The sequence below is a fragment of the Taudactylus pleione genome, unplaced genomic scaffold (genome assembly GCF_031769625.1).
Source record: "Taudactylus pleione unplaced genomic scaffold, aTauple2 ptg000019l, whole genome shotgun sequence".
Classification (NCBI taxonomy): domain Eukaryota; kingdom Metazoa; phylum Chordata; class Amphibia; order Anura; family Myobatrachidae; genus Taudactylus; species Taudactylus pleione.
The window spans coordinates 17,338,391-17,362,479 of NW_028284421.1; the positions used below are offsets into that span (position 1 = coordinate 17,338,391).

The 24,089-nt window shown below is 42.8% G+C and overlaps 1 long non-coding RNA gene across 1 annotated transcript in view; it reads left to right on the forward strand.

The window, feature by feature from the left end:
• Nucleotides 1–750: 750 nt before the first annotated feature.
• LOC148540354 (uncharacterized) overlaps nt 751–24,089 on the forward strand; it is a 29,080-nt gene continuing 5,741 nt past the window's right edge. The window contains exons 1-3 of the long non-coding RNA XR_015869485.1: nt 751–836; nt 8,051–8,275; nt 15,053–15,271. This is a non-coding gene — a long non-coding RNA (uncharacterized LOC148540354). The remainder of the gene's footprint in view (nt 837–8,050; nt 8,276–15,052; nt 15,272–24,089) is intronic.

The following is a 24,089-nucleotide window of genomic DNA, read 5'->3' on the forward strand; positions in this document are numbered from 1 at the left end:
ATATCGTGGGGGTTAAGGGGATGTCAATAGAGTCAAATTTGCTGGCAGTGAATAAGTCCATGTATTATTATATATTGTACTGTGAGGCATTTAAGCTTTTAATGGTAGATCTTAATATTATGTTTAACTCATTGGGGTTAATGAGATCTCAATAGAGTTAAATTTGCTGGCAGTGAATTTGAACACAGCTGATATAGCTAATGCATAACAGGAATTTGTATACTGGTTGCCATGACTACCTGACAGTGCAACTGTGACCAAGACATTTACTGGGACACATGGGTGCTGTGTATTAGTTCCTTGTTTGTTTTATGATAGTGCAGATTCTTTTGCAACATGTGACTGAGATCAGACACTGTTGTAGTTGCTTATCATGACGTTAAGTTCTCTGCTATGGATAGTGTCTCTGTCACTGACTCTGAGGGCTGGTGCAGGGGAAGTTGTGTTCTGGTTACCTTGACAACCAGATGTAGTGTGTTTCAAACCACAGGAAGTGGAAGGTATGTGAAATGTATGCCAGCAGGGCTACACATGATTGTTGAAATGTATGAAGTTAGATTTTTTACTTTATTGACCTCACATGATGCTTATTTATATTGGCATTTCATTTAGCTGTTTTGATTATTTGGTTAAAGTTATCTGCTGTTTTCAACAGGTGAAATATTTTTAATGATTGGGGGAGGAGTTCTTTGATTAACTACATGGGTATATATGTGCTGTACTTCACTTGATTTTTAACCTTGACAAAGGTCCATGCACAGGACCGAAACGTCGGATTTTGATATGCTGTAAAATTTTTACTGAGATGTAATAAAGAAATGTTTTTAAGAAGACTGGTGAGTGCTACCCCCCCTTTTTTTCTACTTTATATATATATATATATATATATATATATATATATATACTTTTTTACACAAAACTTCTTTATACACATTCTCAAAAAGATATTTGGTAAGATCATTGTCTCTGGACGTCTCCTTTATAGCATGATACTTTAAGCAAATATTTATTAAAGCAGTTCACTGTAACAATGGGATGGTTTCCACCAATTACTGTATACTTCATTGCTGGCTACAGGGAAAGCAGTGCCCCCCATTTTCACCCTTTTCTGCAGTTTACCTGATAGCTTTAAGCACTGCTTAAAGCTGTAACCATCTCCTCTCCATAAGGGACAAGCAGCTGTTGTCAAACTCAGTCACACACTCAGGGGTATATTTACTAAAGTGCAGGGTTTTAGAAGTGGAGTTGTTGCCCATAGCAACCTATCAGATTATAACTATTATCTTCTGGAAGGTGCTAGATAAATAAGTAGAATCTGATTGGTTGCTATGGCCAAAAACTTCAGATTTAAACCCTGCAGTTTAGTACATATAGGCCCTGATTCAGAGCTGTATGCTCTGACCAGAGCGCTCACTCTGAATCAGGGCCCTCCTCCATTAATATGGAGCATCCTCCTGGACGCTCGTATAGCTGTGGGTCACCACCCACAGCACATACGAGCGTGCAACAAGATGGTCGCGATGGTCTTGACCATCGGACTTGCGAGTGAAACCCTGTGGTCGGGTTTCTCAACCACAAGCCCTGGAGTGATTTTGGCTCTATCAGATCCAAAATCACTCCCACTGACATCACTAGTGATGTAAGTGGGGCCAGGCTTCAGATGGTAGGCGTTCCCATGGGAACGCCTCCGTCTGGCAGGCATGCCCCCGGCACGCCCACCAAAGGGGGCGTGCTGTCAATCAACATCGACAGCACGCCCCCTTTGGTGCGAGACCCAGAGTGATGGAAAGTCCTTCACTTGCCGGGTCTCGTGCATGTGCAGTGGGGACCATCGACCCACTTGCGAGCGTACTGCCACTCGCGAGTGGGTCTGAAAGACCCCCATAGTTCTCAGTCCCTACACAACTGAGGCAAATTGGTGTCCTCCAAGTTCTGCTAGTAAACACTGCAGCTAGTCCTCCTCAGCTCTTCATTACACAGGTACCATATACGAAAACCACATACACACACAGCGCATGGCATGACATAATCGCGTCACCAGCTGAAATCCTATTGGCTAGGGAAGCCGGGGAGGCAGAGCTCAGGAGCAGCAGTAAGCTAGCTTTTCTTGGCTTTAGCTCTCTCAGGATGGGGCAGCCGCAGGCTTTACCAGACATGTAACTCTGTACCTGGCAGGGGCACACAGTAAGAATTACCATTCAATCGTCGATCCAGCTATTGGTGGTCTGGTGTGTGTAAAAATAGAATACATATTGTCTGTAACAAGGGACTACTGGTCCCAGCAAGTCAGTCCCTGCATGTGTGGCACTTGCAGCAAATGCCGACATTCTGGGACCTAAGAGCCTGCTGGCACCTCTAGCTCCACTGTAATGGTAATATTGAACAAATGATGTGATGAACACTGAATGTGGCATCAGTTTAATACACATTCACTCATACTCACACTCGCACCCACACTATATACTCACCTACTCCAGAGTGCAGGTCAGTCCTCTTCTCTTGACATCCCGGGACTTGGCAAAATAAAAAAAAAATGATTTACCTGGTGCCCACAAACACTAGTATTGTACTCTGTGTACAGTTTTTCCCAAATTACGGTGAAGATACTGTATTTCCCATATAAGTCTATGGATGGACAGCTTATTGGCTGAGAGACTTGAGCCTCCGGTTCTCTGACAATAAGTGCATCCCCCTAGACTTCAATGGCGGGAATGACCTAGAGTAACTCAGTCCAATAGGATGGTTAGGAGAGTGGATGAAGTTTAATATAGGATTGGGGACTTGAGATCATTTCCTCTTTGTTCCTGTGCAACTGGCGTTTTCACAAGTAGGTCAGGTGTTGTCTTTTTCAGTTTGCTGTTTTTTCCTTGTTTTTTTCTCTTTTATTCTATCCCCATTTTTTCATTTCCACTCTAACACTGCTTCCTTTTCTGTCCCTGGCAGCCTAAGATTTCTGCTTTGACTGTCTGTTTTCTTTAAACTTTTTTCCACCTTGTTTTATTTCCTCTCCATTGCCCCCTGTTTCTGTGCCCCACCCACAGCATTATGCCCCTTCCCTGTTGCTCCCCACACACCCATGTTACCTCCGTAATGAAGCTTTCCTCTTTTCTGACTGGATGGTGCTCCTCTCCTCCTGCCTGCCTAGCCAGCAGCTGTTGAGTCTGCTCGTGGAAGCATGCATGTCTCCCACTCACTGGCACGGCTGTTGCCCCCACCCTGGGCTCTGGTCTTGGACTGTAACCCGGTTTGGTCTACCCCTTCCTACACTTCTGGATACTGTAGTTGGTCCAGGTGATGCTTTGGGGGCATTCTCCCCTGGCCCAGGTGCCTGCTTGACTGCCCAAACCCATTCCACCTCATTCTGCTGCTGGCACCTCCCCAATGTTACAGCTGATATGGCCCCCTCCCTGTAGCCACCACCTCATTTTCTGCCTACTATGGCTGCTTCCCATGCAGCATTGCCCCCTCCCAGTTCCACAGTGATTGGTTCTGTCCCTCTCCACCTTATACTGGCCCTTGTATATCTTTCTCCTTCTCTAGCCCCTTTCATTTATTTTACTGCCCAGCAGGGGTAACCTCTGCCCTGGTCCCATTTTTTTTAATTTTCTACTTAGCAGCCACAAATGTTTAGTGGCTGCTAAGGCTGCTGAAGATATTGGCGAGGAGGCTTTCCAATCTATTCATAACTTGCTCAGGTGTTTTTTTTGTATTTGATGCCTACAAATTGTAGTCTCCCCCAAGAAGCACATGAATGTACTTAAGTACAATTGCATGATCCATGGTATGGTCACCAAGTATAAGGCTGTCATATGGTGCCTTTATAATGAGGAGTTCCAGAAGAAGAAGGATGTTCAAAGCTCTGTTGGAGTGAATTGGTAATTTCCATTTTTTGTGGAATTTTAAAGCTGAATAGATCTGGCTGATGTCTACTGTCAGCAGCCTTGCCCTCAAGGGGGTATTGGGTAACCTTATGGGCTCATCTTATTTCCCTTATTTACATGGTGTCTTTTGCGATGCAATTTTTTGGTGCTGCACTCCTCAGTGGGTTAGTTTGACTGGCACATGCTGATGGGTCTCTTCTTTCCCAATTATAAATTGTGGCTTCGTATAAGTGTTGCCTGGCTGCCCTAGGTTTGTATACCGCAGAATATGGCACTCACTCCTTCCACATTGACACAGATTCCAAGGTGGAAGTCTTCAGATTTAAGGGCTAAGGGACTGATTCAGAGTTGTTTGCTATGCTGATTGCATTTGTGTTTTTGCAGGCTGTGGATGTGAGAAAGTGTGCAAGTATAGCAGCTGCCCAGTAGTGAATAGAAACGCCCACTGGAGCCATCACAAAGATACAGTAACTGTACTCATTCACAATATATGTGCAGAACATCTGAGAATTAGATAGACGATTGACTCTATGGCCACACAGCATGTTTTCCTGAACTGAGAAGATGAAGCCACTCTGTTAGCATATGGGATCGCAGATGCATCCATCGGCATGCCCATAAAATGGTTGCCACATGGCTGAGTTTTTTCCATCACCCCCCAATCCGTGCCTTCCTGTCAGTTACCCTGTCAGTAAGTGATGCATGCTGAATTGCAGATAGGTTTTAGTGCATGCATATATGCATTTTACTGATAATCAGTCATTTAGAATATAACTCTAAATCAGGCCCTACAGTATGTCAGTAACTTGTGTTAATTAGGGTGGATGTTTTGTGTTTTGTTTGTGTGTGAGAAACCCATGGCGATGCCACTCACCACTTCTAGGTTTAAAGGACTTTTTGACCTGACTAGTTTTTTTTCACCATGGTTCCCACCAATTTAGCCCCATTAGGGTTCCAACAGTTTTTTATGGAATGTTTTTCAACTTCAGATGGGTTAGCCATACACTCCTCTTGCCCCCTCCTGTCCCTTAGCTTATGTGTGGCTAGAACGTTTGTGGTTTCATTGCTGTTTTGTGTGGTGTTTTTTGGATTTGTCATAAGGGTTTGCTGCTTATTCTTGGTTGCTTTGGTTGACTTATTCTGTACTCCTTATAACATGAGAGCCTCAGAGGGATCCTATGGTGTGGTTCACTGGGCATTTTTTTGTGTATTGGACTGATTTGCATGATTCTGTGAAATGGTTGGGAAAGCTTGGGATGTGTTGGGATGATTGGCTTTCCTGTTTGTATGCTGCTGATGATGAGTGGGGTTGTCCAGACTTGCTGGTCATGCACTTGGGTGGGAATGTTTTATGGTCCCAGCCAATAGCTAGTTTGATTTTGCAGGTCAGTGGATTTTGTGGAATTGCAGAGCCATTGGACTTGTACAATGATTGTGTGGTCTGAGATTGTACCCCATCATGTTTGGCGGGCACAATGCAGGGGGGCATTCATTGAGGGGATTTGCGAAAATGTGAATGCTCTTGTGTCTATGTGTGTGTTGTCAACTGATGGTTGTGTGATCCAGCATCCCCAATTGTTCGCAGCTCTTTTGCCCAGATGGTGTCCATCTTAATGAGGAAGGTTTGCAGTTGATCTTGAGGGAACTGTTCTGTTCCTTGTAGGTTTCATGTTTGGTGGCAGGCTACAGTAACCATGGGATGTCTTACAGTAGTGGGAAAGCATCATCAGCAGATGCATGTGGTTCAGATGGTAGTTGAGAAGTACTGACTGGGGTAGGCTATCATCACTACCCTAGAGGAAGGATCTAGCAAGTGTTATTGGTATTGGCACTAATTCTGGCTGCGCCATTTGTATGGTGTCATGTGAATGTGCCAGCTGACGAATGTATGCTTTTGTTGACCCTTTAAATACTAAATATCGTATACATTTTTCTATGATTTATTTCTCACCATATGGTTATTTTAGGTTAAGTATTAGGGATTATTTATGTTTAGATTTTCTTTTGTGTGGTAAAGCTTTAGCAGATAGTTGACTTAAGGCTTTGCTTGGTGCTGAATAGCATATCTTCTGCTGAGGCCACTGGCTTTCAGAAAGAGTTGTATTACCTTGATTTAGAATCTAGAAATTTTACAACAAGTAGACACAGATTCCATAACATATCAATTTACACATCTATTGTCCTAGTTCTCACATTTGCCTTATAAAAACGTTCATGAGAATGTTGATTGGAATGCTTAAAAAGTTAATTATAAAGAGCAAAAAACTGACACAGTGCAGTACAAAATCCTCCTTGGTGATGCCATGCTCATCAGTTTTTGCTAGTTTTTCATCAAGGTGTACGAGTTTGCAGGCTAAAATGGTGAAGATGTTTTTACCAGTTGATATGAGAAGTTAGTACATTCCTTCTTATTGTATTAAAAAGCTTCAAATACTCAAAAACATCAAAACAGTCATGATGTTTTTTAGCACTACATAATCATTTAAACTATAATAAGTACAAGCAATATTTTAAAGAAAAACAAAACACTGTAATGCAGGTGTGCATCTTGAAACTGGGTAGTCCAGGCAGGTGCACTAGTGTGAAACAAAAGAGATTTCATGTGCACATTTTGCATTTTTTTAAACTTAGTGTAAGCCTAATATGTGTAAAAGCAAATCTATATACGATCTATTTAATGAAGGAGCTGGTTTTAGATAGATTACTTGCTGTAATCAGGGTTGGACTGGCCAACAGGGGTGCAGGGTAAATCCCTGGTGGTCCCCACTGCCTGAGGGGCCCATCCATTCCTCTAATGTCACTATTAGAGGGTCAATTACATGGGAAAGGCGCTGTGGGGGTTGGACACTCACCATTTGATACTGGCCACACCGCTTAAGCAAAACCCCTATCACTGCTGTCAAACTGCCCGCCGCTTAGTAAATGTTGCCCTCTGTAATTATTGTGCAAATAATCTGCTTTGTCTCCAAGTCTCTGTTGTATCTTAGGGGTTTATTTAAAAAGCGTCAGGTTGGAAAACCCTGCAGATCTGATTGTGTTTATACCCAAAATTAAAAGGGTGATGATTTCACTAGCAAAATATGTTGTGCTTACTAGGGGCAGCCTGACCCCTTAATTAACCCTTGTGTTTCACTAATGAGTAGGGAACTCAGAAATTAGCTGTACACCCTATCCCCATTGCCAGTGCTTTTTCCTAACATGAACAAGCTGTGGAAATAAGCTCTAAAGAAAAACATAAAAAGCACAATTTATAAATAGCATGTTACGTTATGATGCTGTTACTCCACACTAGCTGGCATTAGTTTGGCTAAACATGTAGATACTGTACATTTCTGGTGCTGGGGTTTCACTGATTGACTTTTGAAATCTACCCCAAGGTTTCACATATTTTTCAAATTACCAATAGCTGCAAGAATTGTCATTGTTTTGCTGCCGCTATTGTTTTTAGTTTATTTTTTCCTAGTACCGACCTTACATACAGGGCTGTTGTAACTTCCCTCAATTTACCTGAGCACCTTTATTTCAGATTTGAGATGGTAATTCATGTGGAAAGCTGATAGCAAGCTGTGTTGAGCATGTGGAGCCTTGATAGTTTCCCCAGTTGATGTATGATTTAAAATACATGTTTGATAGCTTCAGACATCATGCAGTAACTGCCCTATGAGGCTAAAACTGATTGATGACAACAGGAAGCATGAATTTGTAGGTACCTGACTTTTCAGATAAAATAAGGATTATATCTGCTTTAAAATGTATTTGTATTACATTGAAAGACATGTTTAAACATTGTTAGAACAAAGATACAAAAATGAAATTATTATGTACTGTTACTATAGACATTTATAATTTTCTAATCTGTGTGTTCTATCTTCTCTATAAATATTAATTTGATATGCAGTTGGAACAAAAAAAACCTGCTTCAGCCATGCCTACTATACAGCTAAATACAATTTTGCTACTATATATTTTTATCAGTGACGTGCGATGAGGTCAATGGCTGGAAAGGCACACATGGAGATGGGTCTCAGTGCTGGGAGTCTGTCTCACCTCCTACTCACTGTAACTCTCCCCTCACTACACTAAGCTTCAGCATCCATTGATTCTTCTACCTGTATCACTGTGTCTTCTCTTGCTTCTGCTGACTGAGTTATGTTCTCTAAACACTGCAGTGCATTTTCTGGTCACTTGACACATCCAAGGTATCTGTCAGTGCTCAAGTCATGTCGCCCATACTCAGAGGCACGCCTCTATTAGCTCTTTCTGTGAAGCTTACTGCCTGTGGTGTGGCCCCGCCCCCAGTTCTGCAAGAAGAGTCTGACTATACGGAAGCAAGGCTGAACTGTTGCTGCCTCATTTCTCATCTCCCTGCCATCCCAGGCAGCTCCACAAAGCTGGTGAGTGTTAACTATAAAAATTATTACAATATTCAAAGAAGATGTTTATAAGTTATACATATCTTGTTTGTTTTATTCTAATCACTTTTATTTCAAATCCCTTGCCCACCCTGACTGTGCACATCCCTGATATATTTATATATATATATATACAGTAGTAATTGTATAGCCCGGCACTCCTCTAAACCATAGTACGGAACCCGGGTGCCCTCTGCAAATGTGTAGCATAGAGGTGCAGAAACAGCGGCACTCCAGGGATTGTCTATATACCTTGACAAAGGGGCGTTGTGGCCCAAAAATGTCAGCTTTTTAGACTTCAAATATAGTCTGTCTGTTACATTAAATCCCTGGAGTGCCGCTGTGTCTTCAGCTATATATATATATCACAAGTAGTCCTGCACTCTCAATCATAAGATAGCAACATCAGGGTGCTTCCAAGGACCCCAAGGTCCCATATAATAGACGTGGATTTACTGGAAGGAAGGATGCACATCCACAAGGGTACATGACTGTACCCGCGGTGGTGTGTGGCCAGTGACAGCACGCTACTTGATTATACTTGAATTTTGGGGTAAGCTTCTGTGCACATTGCACGATGGTTATATCACTTATACAAGTTGGCCATATATATGATTATTATCATGCTATATCTCTACAGGTTAATTAGTTGTCTTGTACTGGTCTATGCATGGACCAAGTCCCCATTTGCACATCATGAGATTGTCTCAGGTTCTGATTATTCAACCATGCCATCGCTGGAAGCAATTAGAGGTATTGTAATACTGCCTCATATCTTTTTAGCATTAGGCAGTCTGCATGCTGGGAGCACAGGCTAATTGGCAGCTTTATTTATTACTGATTTTCACCATGGTGTGGTGTCAGTGTTAGCCACATTCATATTAGGGGTGTGCACCGGCCACTTTTCGTGTTTTGTGTTTTGGTTTTGGATCTGGATCTTTCTTCGTGTTTTGGATCTGGATTGGTTTTGCCAAAACCACCCTTCCGTGTTTTGGGTTCTGGGTTTTGTGTTTTGGATCTGTATTTTTTGTAGGTTTTTCTGCTCCTATGCTATTATTAACCTTAATTTCCACTCATTTCCAGTCTATTCTGAACACCTCACACCTCACAATAGTGTTTTTATGTCCAAAACGTTGCACCGAGGTAGCTGGATGACTATGCTAAGCGACACGAGTGGGCGGCACAAACACGTGACCCATCTAGGCGTGAAACTGCAGTGGCAGACAGGATGGCAGTTTGAAAAACTAGGCCCCAAACTGTACATAATGCAAAGAAAAAAAAGAGGTGCAAGATGGAATTGTCCTTGGGCCCTCCCACCCACCCTTATGTTGTATAAACAGGACATGCACACTTTAACAAACCAATCATTTCAGCGCCAGGGTCTGCCACACAACTGTGGCTGAAATGATTGGTTCGTTTGGGCCCCCACAAAACAAGCTGGCAATTAATGTGTCCCTGCACAAACTGGCTCTATGGAGGCAAGATGTCATCCTCATCCTCCTCATCCACCGATTCCTCACCCTCTTCAGTGTGTACATCCTCATCCTCACAAAGTATTAACTCGTCCCCACTTGAATCCACCACCACAGGTCCCTCTGTACCTTCTGGAGGCTGGTCTCCCTGGAAGAGCTGATAATTCATTTTGATGAACATCATCTTCTCCACATTCTGTGGAAGCAACCTCCTACGCCTTTCGCTGACAAGGTTCCCGGCTGCACTAAACACTCTTTCGGAGTACACACTGGAGGGGGGGCAACTCAGGTAAAATAGAGCCAGTTTGTACAGGGGCCTCCAAATTGCCTCTTTTTCCTGCCAGTACAGGTATGGACTGTCTGCCATGCCTACTTGGATGCTGTCACCGATGTAATCCTCCACCATTCTGTCAATGGTGACAGTATCATATGCAGTGACAGTAGACATGTCAGAAATTGTTGCCAGGTCCTTCAGTCCGGACCAGATGTCCAAACTTGGTCCTGCCTGCCCTGCATCACCGCCAGCGGGTTGCTTAGGATACCTAAGTTTTTTCCTGGCAGCCCCAGTTGCAGGAGAAAATGAAGAAGGAGCCGTTGACGTGTCACGTTCCGCTTCAGCTGACAGTGTGTTCACCAGCAGGTCTTTGCACCTCTGCAGGCTTGTGTCGGCCGGAAAGAGAGACACCACATAGGCTTTAAACCTAGGATCGAGCACGGTGGCCAAAACGTAGTGGTCTGATTTCAACAGATTGACCACCCTGGAATCCTGGCAAAGCGAATGAAGGGCTTCATCCACAAGTCCCACATGCCGAGCGGAATCGCTCCGTCTTAGCTCCTCCTTCACTTTCTCCAGCTGCTTCTGCAAAAGCCTGATGAGGGGAATGACCTGACTCAAGCTGGCAGTGTCTGAACTGACTTCACGTGTGGCAAGTTCGAAGGGCTGGAGAACCTTGCACAACACGGAAATCATTCTCCACTGCGCTTGAGTCAGGTGCATACCCCCTCCTTTGCCTATGTCATAGGTGGATGTATAGGCTTGTATGGCCTTTTGCTGCTCCTCCATCCTCTGAAGCATATAGAGGGTTGAGTTCCACCGCGTCACAACCTCTTGCTTCAGGTGATGGCGGGGCAGGTTCAAGAGTGTTTGCTGGCGCTCCAGTCTTCGGCACGCAGTCGCTGAATGGCGAAAGTGGCCAGAAATTTTTCGGGCCACCCAAAGCGTCTCCTGCACGCCCCTGTCGCTTTTCAGAAAATTCTGCACCACCAAGTTTATTGTGTGAGCAAAACATGGGACGTGCTGGAATTTGCCCAGATGTAATGCCCGCACAATATTGGTGGCGTTGTCAGATATCACAAATCCCCAGGAGAGTCTAAGTGGGGTAAGCCACTGGGCGATGATTTCCCTCAGTTTCTCTAAGAGGTTGTCGGCGGTGTGCCTCTTACTGAAACCGGTGATACACAGCGTAGCCTGCCTTGTAACGAGCTGGCATTTCTGAGATGCTGCTACTGGTGACGCTGCTGCTGTTGCTGCGTAAGGTGATACATCTACCCAGTGGGCTGTCACAGTCATATAGTCCTTAGTCTGCCCTGTTCCACTTGTCCACATGTCCGTGGTTAAGTGGACATTGTGTACAACGGCATTTTTCAGGACACTCAGGACACTTTTTCTGACGTTTCTGTACAGTCTCGGTATCGCCTGCCTAGTGAAGTGGAATCTAGACGGGATTTGGAACCGGGGACACACTACCTCCATCAATTGTCTAAATCCCACTGCACTAATGGCGGATACCGGATGCACGTCTAACACCAACATAGCAGTCAAGGCCTCAGTTATACGTTTTGCTTCAGGATGACTGCTGTCGTACTTCATCCTCCTCGCTAAGGACTGTTGGAGGGTCAATTGTTTAGTAAAAGTAGTGGTGTTCCTACTTCCTCTCTGGGATGATGAACGACTCCCAGCAGCAGCAGCGGCAGCAGTAGGCGTAGCAATGCAGGATCCTCCAGAGGAATCCCGGATAGGAGAGTCAGTCATGCCAGTGACATGGCCTGCAGGACTACTTCCGATCCTGACTAAGGAGGAAATTGACGAGGAGGGAGTTGACGGTGTGGTTTGCAGGCGCTTGGATACAACAGGACAACGGGATTTAGGTGTCCCTGGACTGCTTACGGTCTTAGCCAAAGTTTCTGAACTTGACAGTAACTTTTTATGAACGCGCTGCAGGTGCCGTATAAGAGAGGATGTTCCTAGGTGGTTGACGTCCCTACCCCTACTTATTTCACCTTTACATATGGTACATATGGCAAGACAGTTGTTGTCCGGATTTGGATAGAAATATTGCCAGACCAAAGAGGTGGAATGTTTGGTCTTCTGCCCAGGCATGACCGTGATGGGCTTTTTCATCCCACGGACAACTGTCTCCCCCGGAGCCTGATTTAAACAAACCACATCACCATCAGAATCCTCCTCGCCAACTTCCTCCTCAGCGCCAGCTACACCAGTATCCTCATCCTGTTGTACTTCAACAGTGACATCTTCAATTTGCATATCAGCAAGTGGACTGTGGGTGCTCCTTTCAGCACTTGCAGGGGGCGTGCAAATGGTGGAAAGAGCCACCTCTTCCCGTCCAGTGCTGGGAAGGTCAGGCATCGCAACCACCACCACACTTGGACTCTCCTTGGGGATTTGTGATATCTTCTTAGAAAGCACAGTTCTTCGCTGTGCTTTTGCCAGCTTAACTCTTTTGATTTTTTTAGTGGGAGGAGGGCTTCCATCGTCATGTGAAGCTGAACCACTAGTCATGAACATACTAGGGATCGACCTTAGCCGTTCCTTGCCACTCCGTGTCGTAAATGGCATATTGGCAAGTTTACGTTTCTCTTCAGCTGATTTAAATGTCTTTTTCAAGGTCATTTTCCTGAACTTTGCCATTTGGGATTGTATGTGCCCTCTACCATGACATTGGGCATCGGCCTTGGCAGACGACGTTGATGGCATGTTATCGTCTATGTCATGACTAGTGGCAGCAGCTTCAGCACTAGGAGGAAGTGGTTCTTGATCTTTCTCTATTTTATTTTTATCGGAGAAAGTTTGGTCCTCCATTTATGTTATATCAATTTGATATATACGTGCGGCTAAACACAGAAAATAATTTTTTTTTTGGTTTGGACTGGAGTGTACTTTCGGGGGTTACAGCACCCTTAACGGTCAAGCCAGCCGGCCCTTTACTTATGACACAGGCGCACGCTTGGCACTACTTTGTTGATGCACGTGCGGCTACTGCGCACACAATTCACAAACACAGAAAATATATTATTTTTTTAGCACTTGGGGGGAGCACCCCTGATGGACAGAGCACCCCCTGGACAACACTGCAGCACTCCTTTAGGACTGGGACACTGCACAGGACTTTGGAGTGGACACAGCCCCTATGGAGAACTGACTGCACAACACAGTCCAGCCAGCCCCTATGGACTTTGAAGTAGTGGACACGGCCCCTATTAACAACAGCAGCACAGCACAACACAGCCAGCCCCTATGGACTTTGAAGTAGTGGACAACAGCAGCACTACACTACACTACACTACACTACACAGCCCTAACTCCCACCCTCCCTCTTCACTGTCCACAGCCGAGTGAGAAAATGGCGCCGACGTGGGTACCTTATATAGGATCCAAAACCCGCGAGACTCGGAAGGCGGGATGATGACGTTTTGCCTCGATTTCAGATCCGAGTCAGGCGGGAAAAGTCGAGCCTGATTCGGATTGGACTCGGATCGGGGGGGCTCGGGGGGGTTCGGATTTCAGAAATCCGAACCCGCTCACCCCTAATTCATATATATATTTTGGTATCACCCCGGGTTTTACAGGAGCCTGATAGACAGGTTATGTTGTTTTTTTTTCTTATTTTCCACAGATGCATAGTATATTATTGTCTGACTACAATATATCTGTGACGTGATTGTATTGAGGTCTTGAAAAAGGTCCAGATGTGTACCGAAACGTCGACCATGATCATATTCTTCTGATCAAGCCTTGTGATGAATAAAGTTTGAGATGTTACATTGAACGGCGAGTGCATCTTTCCTTCCAGGAAATGTGTGTGTGTATATTACAGACCATCCATTTGTAAATCCACCACCACCAGGGGCTCAGACAAAGACTAGGCCAGCACTCAAATAATCATATTCCACCAATGGATTTAATCAAATTATCCATTAAAAAGGATCTCATAGCGACACTGATGTGAGCAGCATATATGGCATCTTGAGCATATCATAAATGGCAATAGTCACAATAATCACGAGTGTCAGCATCACAGGGATCCATCTCCATCTCCCAGTGCCCAATCCCGAATTTGCCAAATTTTATTGTGGCAGTATCACCATATATAGTGCTGGTGAGCTGCAGATTCTGTGTGGGGTTGGAGAGATGGAGAGATCCTCTCACACAGGGTGGAAATATTGAGTTGTGATACACCTTTGTGCTGCCTTGTGGAGAGAGCTGCGGTGTGGACTGATGAGAAGGCAGACCAGTCTGGCTGCCATTGGAGACAGTCTAAAGGTGCATACACACTAGACGATATGCTCCCTGAGCGATATCGTCTAGTGTGTCCCCGGCAAGCTGTGCTCAATGTCGTTCATGACATTGAGCACAGCTGCTGAACGATATCATTAGCGATATCGTTCAGCGCCGGGCTCTCTCACCCATTCCCTGACATGAAGCAACCTGATGAGGTTGCTTCATGTCAGGGAACGCGCGTCGTCGTCATCGTTCATCTTTTTTGTGTTAAAAATGGACGATAAAGTGGACGACTGAACGATAACGTTATCGTTCAGTCGTCCACTTTAATCGCCCAGTGTGTACGCACCATTAGTGGGACTGTGGCAACCAGATAGCCCAGTGAAGCTAAGCCAAGCCATTTGGGGGCAAGAGGCCTGAGTCTAGATGTGCAGGAGGCAGGGGGACACAAACCTCTCAGACTGTGACATTAATGCAGCTAAGCTGCAGGCTTGGGAAGCCAGAGCCTATACCTGGTGGAGACAGGGAAGGTCACCAAGACTGACTGTGTTTTATATAGCTGTGACAGCCAAGCCAAGCCAGGCTGGAGCTGACATAGACCTGCAGAGAAGCAGGCAGAGACTTTATAGCTGCACCAATATAGTCAGGGGTCAAGAATTGAGTTAGACACTAAGCTGTATATTATTAAGGGCTAGGCTGTTTATTATTTTCTGTTTAATTTTGTCTCCTGATTTCCATGCTAAAAAGCTATTCCATTTATTTACACAGAAGCTGTGTGTGGACCCTCATTAAAGCACCTAAACACTGCACGAAACCACCCTCTACCGAGCTAATTACCCCAAGTTATCACAATACGGTGGAGAATGCGGGAACACAGGTCTAGATAACAAGGTCTATGCAAGACAGGTCTGTGCAAAAGTGGATTACAGCAAATAAATGGAAATAAGGACGCTTGCTGCACCTGCATGGTGAATACTCGTCAAGGTGGTGAGTGAAGTTAAGTCTGTTATGAAGTGGTGTTTAAACAAAAAAAAATGTCTGAAAGTGTGCACTATTGCTGCAGTGTACAATTTTTCCTTGGAAAAGAAAATAAATAAGTTTAAGTTGCTGGAGTATTGTCTGCAATATGGGAAACTGTTGTGACACACAAAGATATGCAAATTGCCAGCTATGAAATATATATGGTCTGTGAAGAGAAATGTGCACTTTTCTCAGCATTGGAAGGGTTAAAATAAATTGTGTAGTTTTTTCTGCTGACATGCTTAAGCTCATTAAGCCAGGTGTGGCTAATCAAGTGTGGTGTGGAGCAGAGATTCCTATTGAAAGGCTGTTGAGACTGCTTGATACATGCTGGTAATTTTAGTGCTGTTTTGAAAATACTTTTGAAGGCAAAGTGTGATATAGTGAAAACAAAGTAAATTGTTCCTAGAATTATGGGAAATAAAAAAAATTTAAAGGCAGAAGGCCTGCTACAAACATTCAGTATCAAGCTGGAGGAATGGAAAACCCGGCTGGAGTTTACAGTCTGAATGTGAAAAATGTCTGTTACAAGGAAGTGATTCAAAGCTGTTTGAAATCCTCTATGGTGAAACTTTTCAAAGTGTTGGGGTAAAATGTTTTATTCCAGTCAAAGACATTTAAAAGCAGAATAAAATGGACAGTGGGTATGGTTTTTGTATGGTGCAAGGTCATTTCAGAGAGGACTATATCAGCCTGGAAGAATTTGTCAGTATGCGTAAAGTTTTGAATGAAAGTAATAGATATTATGCTGGGCAGATTGATGACTTAATGGAGCAGTTGGCTGATGAGAGAAATTTACATGAGCAAGCTAAAAAGACATTACAGAGTGAGCTATCCTCTTTGAAAATGGCATTTGAGCAGGAAGAAATAAAAAAACGCGAAGTACTTAAAGAGACAGACCTCAAATTGGCAGCTGTATATGAACACCTTAAGGAGACTGAAGCATTCAAATGTGTTACAAAGTATGAGAATGATGGGCTCCTAGCAAATAATGATGTATTACAGCAAGATATTGTTGAATTTCAGCAAAAGTGTATGGTACTTAAGCAGGAAGTGGAAGAATTGAAAGAAGGTGTCCAGAGACAGAGTGATGCAGAGCATGCGCAAGTGAAAGTGGCAGATCTGACTCTGGTGTTAAAAGAAAAAGACTCTTTAATTGTGTCCACACAAGTAAAGCTTAAAGATTGTGAATTGGAGAAAAGTTCTCTGGATGAAAAGTGTTGTGGAGTAAAAGAGAAGTATCTCCAGATGCTGCAGACTCGTGCTCAGAGGGAAACAGACCATGAAGAAAAAGAAATGGAGATTGTCTATCTTGAAGTCAGCTGTAAGGAGCAAGTACAAACTCTCCAATCCAATTTAGCTACAGCTAGAGCAGTTTCAGAATGTCTGACGGAAGGAAATGTATTATTGGAGGAAAGTTTTCATAAAGGCGCAGAGCAAAGTGAATCTTTGGAGAGAGCGCTTAACCTTGCCCATGGCAGGGCTTGGATGTTGCAAGAACAGAGTGAGAACCTTGAGAAATGTCTGCTAAGTACACAGAACTAGTTGCAAAGATTCCAAATGGAGAGGAATACCAAAGAGCTGGAGTTGCAATGTGAATTAAACGTGGCAGAGTCTGAAATAATTGTACAAAAGTTGAGAATTGCTGAATTTGAAGTTGTGGAGAGCAATCTGCTGCAAACTATGATCAAGTTCTAAGGTGCCATGGTGAAAATTGCGCAGCTGGAAGAGCAGCTGTCTGAGGCTCATAAAAAGTTCCACATGATAGTGGGAAAATCAGAAGAGGAAAAGAAGTTAAATAACATTCTGAAGTTGGATTCTGGGCCCAAAATGGCATCCAATGTCTTCGCTGAAACCAGTGTGGCAAAAGTACATAAACACAAGCAGCAATTGTTACAGGTTGATCCTGAAAAGGCTGGCATGCAGAGTGATATGCTACCGGTACAGAGTGTCTTGTTTGATGAGCAGTGGGACCATAGAGATGTCCTCCTTAATGATACCAGTGTACAAGAAGGACAGAAGTATCACATTTGGGAAATTCCCTAAAGGTCAGTCTTGTAAAAGTGGATGAGATTCTTTGCAGTGACTTACAGCTTACAGTAATAGTTGATGGTGTGAAGTCCTCCAAAAGGGGTACAGGTCCAGACTGCAAAATTGTGTATGTAGTTTATGATAAAGAACTGACATATACAGATGGTGATCGCATGACCTGTAAAGCAAAGGTGCAGGATTTACAGAGGACTAATGAGATGGTGATGGCTTCAAAGGATGAGACTCTCTTGTTGCCGTGTGTTCAGAGTGATAAGAATATGACTCAATCTCACTGTTTTGCAGTGCAAAGCAGAACGTTAAAGAAAGTTAATTCTGAGAGTTTTGTGAAGAGTAGTTCTCATGTATGTGAAACAATGCCTTCATGCAAGCAGGATGGCACATGTCATGCTGTTGAATTTATCTGTGGGGAAGTGGAGTGGTCTCACATTATAAAGTTTGAAGCAAGTAGTCCAGTTAGACAGTATTTGAAAATAAAGACCTCTGTGGAAGGTGAACTTTAGCCTGTGCTGGTGGAACATTTGGCAGTTGTTCATCATATTTTTGAGACACAAAGTGGGAGCACAAGAAAATGCAAGTGATATATGCCTTAATGAATTGGCAGATAGCCATCAAAGCCATGAGATAAAGTCTGTGGAGCAATGCAGCAAAGATTCAAGTATCTTACATGGACATGAGAGTCCAGTATCTGAGAGTTACAGTGCCAGTACATGGTCTGTTGACATTCAACCAAGGTCCGAAAGTTGTGATGCTAGTGACTCTCTGGATGAAGGAGGCACTTTGTAAGGAAATTATTTGCGAGTGAAGTATGCCAAAAGCCAATATCGTGCTTCAAGGCTGAAGGATAAAGATTGGACAAACAGAAGTTGGCCAATGGGTGTCCCTATAAGAGGTTTAAGCAAGAGAAACCTTTGTTCTATGTAAAATAAACAAAGAAAAAGGTGATCTTGGTCTGAATCAGAAGATTCTGAGAATAATAACTTGCTGGATTTTGAGGCAGATGATGATGAAGTATGTCACTTTGGGAAGAAGTACCATAAAGTAAGAAAAAAAGTTAGGTGTAAGATAAACTCTGGAACCTGGAGGATGAGACCCCCAGAGATCTGTATGACCATGGATGTGGTGGATTTCCCTCATGAGAAGAGTGAAGAGAGACATCGTCATGAAAATGCCTCATTCCATGTCACTGAACGCAAGGGTTTCAAGCTGGGGAGGGGATATGATGCAGTATCACCAGAGATGGTGCTGGTGAGCAGCAGATTCTGTGTGGGGTTGGAGAGATCCTTTCACAGAGGGTAGAAATATTGAGTTGTGACACACCTTTGTGCTGCCTTGTGGAGAGAGCTCAGGTGTGGGCTGATGAGAAGGCAGACCAGTCAGGCTGCAATTGGAGTGGGACTGTGGCAGCCAGAGAGCCCAGTGAAGCCATTGGGGGCCAGGAGGCTTGATTCTAGATGTTCAGGAGGCAGGGGGAAACACAAACCGCTCAGACTGTGTGACATTAAAGCAGCTCAGCTGCTGGATGGGGAAGCCAGAGCATATACGTGGAGGAGACAGGGATGGCCACCAAGACTGACTGTATTTTATATAGCTGTGGCAGCCAAGCCAAGCCAGGCTGGAGTCAGCATAGACCTGCAGAGAAGCTGGCAGAGACTTTATTGGCAGACTAGCTGCACCATTATAGTCAGGGGTCAAAAAGTGAGTTAGATGCCCTAAATAGGGGCTAGGCTGTTTATTATTTTCTGTTCACTTTTGTTTCCTGATTTCCATGCTGAAAAGTAAAGCACTATTCCATTTATTTACACAGAAGCTGTGTGTGGACCGTCATTAAAGCACCAAAACACTGCACCAAACCACCCTCTACCGAGCTAATTACCCCAAGTTATCACTATATAGATATATATGTATATAAATTAAATGATAACCTGAGGAGCACTTAATAGTCATAATTTTAATACCCTTTGGTAATACTATATTGATATAAATATATAGATTATGAGTCAATGAAAGATGGGAGTTGACACACAAACCACTTTAATCAATCCAAACCACTTTATTACAATTAAACAATACATAAAACTTTTCTTATTAGCATATAACCTGTAATTATCCCAATTATAAGGAACAGGATTATTGAACAAATCTTTGTCAATTGTGACGACAATCACCCAGTGCGTTTCGTCGATCATGACCTTATCAGGGGTTCTGTGGCATCTTTGACTTGCTTGTCTGAAAATGTGTAAAAACACCCTTTTAATGACAGATAATACTGGTTGATTCATTAGACAGCTCCTGAGAATCTTGAAATCCTTAATTATAGGAACAAAATCTCTCGTTAATTGCTTGCTCCTGTTGTATAACAGATCATATATAAATCCCAGACTTCTCTAATGCTTCTTTAACAAAAATATCTTCCTTAATTACTTGCTCCTGTGCAAATCCCAGACTTCTCTAATGCCTCTTTAACAGAAGAATAGTCTTCCACCCTTGTGAATCTGGGAGTGATTCACTAGGATGTTAAGAGCTGCACCTTCGTGTATGTGATGTGAAGTGTGCGAATTAAAGTGTACAATGTCAATAGTGGGCTCAGCATGCAGCGGCATTGAATAGAAGGGAATGATGGTGGGGGTAGTGGTGAGCCATACAATGGGCCGGGTGGAGTTTAATAGTAATGCGTGATGGTGGGGGGAGGTGGTGAAGGAACGTGGGTGGCCATACACAGAGAGGAAGGGAGGAGGGAAGTGCAAAGTAGTGTATTTTAAAAGTATTGAACCTGACATGATCTCTCTTTATGAAAAACTTCCCCCCTGTAATGTGCACAATACAATGTCTACTCTATAGCGGAAATGCCAAGTGGTGGGATGTTGAGAAACATACTTTGAGTTCAGTAGAGTTCCTTAAAATAACTGAACTTCAGTTGCTCTTTGCGTGTGTGAATTAAAGCAGGCAATGTGTACAATGTCAATAGCGAGCAGTGTTACAGTCACTGATGCTGTAACGTAGCATTTTGTGTGCAGATACACCCACACTGGCTCATAAAACATAGGCAAGCTGCATATCATTTTACTCAACAGAAGCTGCTTGTGCTATCAGTTTGTATCGCTATGTGATTCTGATTCATTTGAAGATAAAAAGTTGCATACAATACATTTGACTACCGCATCACACCATATTAGTACAGTACATGTAAACACATTCATCAAGTCTCAGTAAAAGCTGTGCGTGCCTATGACCCTGTCTGAGCCCATGAGACAAAAATATATATATATTTTTTTAAAGTACAGGACACACTTTTAAACACACTGTACTGTTATTATGTAATACTTTATTACACATTCTTCTACAGCACTGATTCCATGACCAAAATGCTGTACTATAGTGTACCAAATCTCAGCTTCTGTCAGTCAATCATTGGGTGGTGATACAGAAAATGCATTGGAAATCTGATGCATGCGCTGTGCAGTTTAGGAAAAGTGACACCTGGTGGACAAAAAGTTGTATTACATGATATGACTTTTCTCCAGTGCTACGCTATGTTCCGCTATGAAACATTCTGTGTGGCACAACTCCAGGCTACTGTGTGGCATGAGATGCATGGCACGCTTCATGGCTATATGAAGCAACAAACTAGCTGGGCACATCTGTACCATAGAGAAAAGTAATTTTCTCTACTTTAACTGCTTTCATACATGTGGATGTTTAATGTAAGTGCCAAATATTGCTAGTTATAGCTTATTTATTTAACATTTATCACCTCTTGTTCCTTAGGAACTTGACTCCAATCTGTACCAGGACTAGTGATATTAACGGGATCAGAATTGGAATATATAATAAAAAAATTCTGACAAAAGGGGAACTAGTAAACAGCAGATCAAGGAAACAGACAAAGCATCTAATTTAATACTGCAACAAGGTTAATGATATGACAGGAAAATATTATACGTATTAACAATGAAAACAGGATATAACCATACAGTACAGAAATAGAGTAGACTAAGACAAGAATTCATAAACCACAAAATAGTACATGAGGACTAATCTTAGTTTAAACAAACTCCACACAGGGACTGGAGATACTCTAGGAACACTACCATATGATGCACCAGCTACCTACAGTGCACATTTTGTATATGTCCAGGGGTTGCAGTGATATGGCCATAATGACCCTCAATAACACAGTAGACAGTGACACAATAAATACCAACAATGGATAAGCAAGAGGAAAGAGGCGATCCATAGTACCTGCTCCTATTGCCTAAGGGCAGGGATTAAATCTCAGATTTCCAGAGTACAAGTCTAAAATAAACCTGAATTATATAAGGAATAAATAGATTGATGTGAAATTATACAAACATAACTTTAATTTGATATTTTGTATAATATAATTTTGTACTTCATGAATAATTTATTTTTACATTGTCTTATAAAATTTAAAATGAAGCATTTCAGAAGCGAGCTGAATGAAAGTTACAATATTACTTGTTAGATTACACTTTTGCCATTTTACTAATTTAAAATAACAAACCAAAGTTTAATTCTTATTAATATTATAAAAAAAAAAGTAAAACAAGAATATAAAGTTCTTTCTATATAATTGTGATGAACAGACTTCATTATGAATCCTTTGAAGTGCATCTACTGTATATAACAGCACTGGTGAGTTTGATACCAGTACAATACTGTATATTGGTAATATCCACTGTCCAGTGTCCAGTCATTTGCTGATATCTTCTATCAGCGTAACTACTACACTTAAAAAAAGCTATTATTAGACACCATGCCCCTCTGCTGGAAGCAATGCAGTATTCTTTAATTAGCCACTAATGAGATTTTAATCTACTTCTAGCAATAAAACAATGCATTTGAAATGCATTTGGCATTGCCTTCTTAATGAGTGACTAATAAGGCTATAATTGAAGAACTTGTTAGAACTGATGCATAGCTTTCCATAAATTAAGTAACAGACTTTCTCTCTTTCCTTTTTATTATAGCAGAGGTTCCCAAACGTGGTCCTCAAGGCACCCCAACAGTTCAGGTTTTAGAGATATCCACGATTGAGTACAGGTGATTAATCAAATTGACAGAGGTACTAGTTCCATGAATATCTTTAAAACCTGAACTGTTGGGGTGCCTTGATGACTGCATTTGGGAACCTCTATATTATAGTATTGTAACTGACCAATTATGGAGTGTGATAAATGTGAGTGAGACCCATTTTGCAATACAATTGTCTGATTGGTGGTGATATTCTATCTAAGCCATCTTCTATTGTATATCATGAATATTTGTTATTCAATGAATGTTTTCCCAGTTATGTGCAGCCTACCTACTGCAGAGGTACTGTATTTTGATGTTTCATCCATAGTTGAATCTGTTTTAGGGTGGGTCAGGCTCTGTAGTTAAGTGGCCTCTTTATGAGTACTGGATAGATTTGTGGCCATAGATCTTTGGCTGTAAAAGCCTACCACTGTGTAAAGTAGCAAGAGCCAGGTGTAAGATCAAATAAAATATATTCTGTATCATCAACATTTTGTATCATAAAAACATTACGTTTTACAAAGTGGCATCACTAGGGGGGTGCGGACCATACTGGGTGTCACCCTCCGAGGGGGTGACACTAAATTACCGGCTCCTCCTCAGTGACTGAGACCCGAGAGCTGCAGTATGATGTTATTGTGCAGCACCCACAGTTGCACATACATTGGTGGCCATGCTTAGCTGGAAAATCTGCACCTTCACAGGACTGGTGCAATGTTCAATGGTGTGATCAATGGAACGTATTAACAGCTAAGCATAGGATTAATGCCATAGCCGGTGGGCATCTCTATACTAATGTAATCTGCCGCGTCATTAACATACAGATGCTGTCACGCTACGTCTTAACAGCTACTGTAAGTGCCAGACTAAAGCCATAGCCGGTGGGTCTCTGTACAAAGATGCAGTCACACTGAGGCAATAGACACAATCGTGGCTACAGTACACTGCACCTCTGAATCAGGCCCTTATTCACATCTGGTGATTACAATTCCATACACTTAGGGGTACATTTACTAAGCTCAGTGTCTGGTCGAAATTGCAATCACGTGTGTGTTAGCCATTTTTTAGAACTCGGAAATTTACTCAACTCAAACTCGGGTGAGAAATCATGAAACTCTGCAAAACACGGGTGAAAACACAAATAAAAATAAATACACCTTTGGCCATATTCGCAGGTAATTTTCATAGCCAGGAATACAAAATCAGGAATTTATCAAGAATCATGATTATAATCACGGGCGTAATTTTAGCAGACCCGGTCCTAAATAGAAGTTTAAATAGACTGCCTCCTGAGCTGTGTAATTGTCAGAAACAGACAGATTACATGGGTTTCTCCCCTCAAAGCATAACCAGCCCTGGGCTCCTGAGCCAATCCTGGTTCTAAAATTACAGGAGCTAAAACGTGTAGAGTTCCCCCGTATTTTATGAACCAGTACTGGGCTCTGAGCCAGTCCTGGTTTTAAAAATACGGGGGAAAATGGTGTGGGGGGCCCCATATTTTTAAAACCAGCACCAGACTCAGATAAGCAGGGGTGTAATGCTACAGTCAGTGGACCCTTTCACCGGGTAACCCCGGCCAAAGCATTCACACACCAAGCTAGTCATCCTAGGCCGGAGATCTCAGGGGAGGTGGGCACCCCCCAATGAAGGGGTCTTCCCTCTCCTAAGCACCCCAGGCCAAGGCTGAAGCATGGGGCTC